The sequence below is a fragment of the Eurytemora carolleeae genome, unplaced genomic scaffold (assembly GCF_000591075.1).
Source record: "Eurytemora carolleeae unplaced genomic scaffold, Eaff_2.0 scaffold1588, whole genome shotgun sequence".
Classification (NCBI taxonomy): Eukaryota; Metazoa; Arthropoda; class Copepoda; order Calanoida; family Temoridae; genus Eurytemora; species Eurytemora carolleeae.
This window is the reverse complement of record NW_019397508.1, coordinates 1-678: the sequence shown is the minus strand read 5'-3', so window position 1 is coordinate 678 and position 678 is coordinate 1. Positions and strand designations below refer to the sequence as shown.

The 678-nt window shown below is 34.7% G+C and overlaps 1 pseudogene; it reads right to left on the bottom strand.

Moving 5' to 3' along the window:
* Window positions 1-207: 207 nt before the first annotated feature.
* LOC111714662 (uncharacterized) lies at window positions 208-363 on the bottom strand (annotated as a pseudogene).
* Window positions 364-678: the final 315 nt, after the last annotated feature.

Genomic DNA, 678 nt, shown 5'->3' with positions numbered 1-678 from the left:
GTCCGCCTAATTAGGCAACTAAAAATAGGATTGCCCGCATAATTAGGCAACTAAAAATAGGATTACCCGCCTAATAAAGCAACAAAAAATAGGATTGCCCGCCTAATTAAGCAACTAAAAATAGGACTAAATATGTGTCTAAAATATTGTTTATTAGCTCTCTCAGGTCAGGGGCGTTCACAGGGTCAGTGTACAGGGTACCCCCCAACCATAAAAATCCTGTCTATGCTCAGATTAAAAAAGTAACTTACGCACCCTCTGAACAGACCATGTGTCTAATCATCATGGCTGAGTAAGGTTTCAAGATTCAGACAGGAATCTTGTCAATTATACTGCTGAAATGATCCTGTGAAGTATATTCATAATTAGAAACAACTTGCTCTGAGCATTTAAAGATTCAACCCCCCTCCCGAGTCTGTGAGTTTATTCACATAAGATGCAATTGAAAAAAATATTAAACAGATAATTAAGTTTATCAAAGCTTTATGTAAATTAGAAAATATTATGAAGAAAAATTTGTAAAAACTTAAGTACATTCATTCATACATAGATTTTAAACTAGCACTACTAGAGCCATCTAGTGGCATCTAATGTAGTTTCATTCAAATGAAAGTATTTTCACACCGTTGGTGAAATACAAAATTTGGTAAATAGGGATATGTGATATTCTTCCGGCCA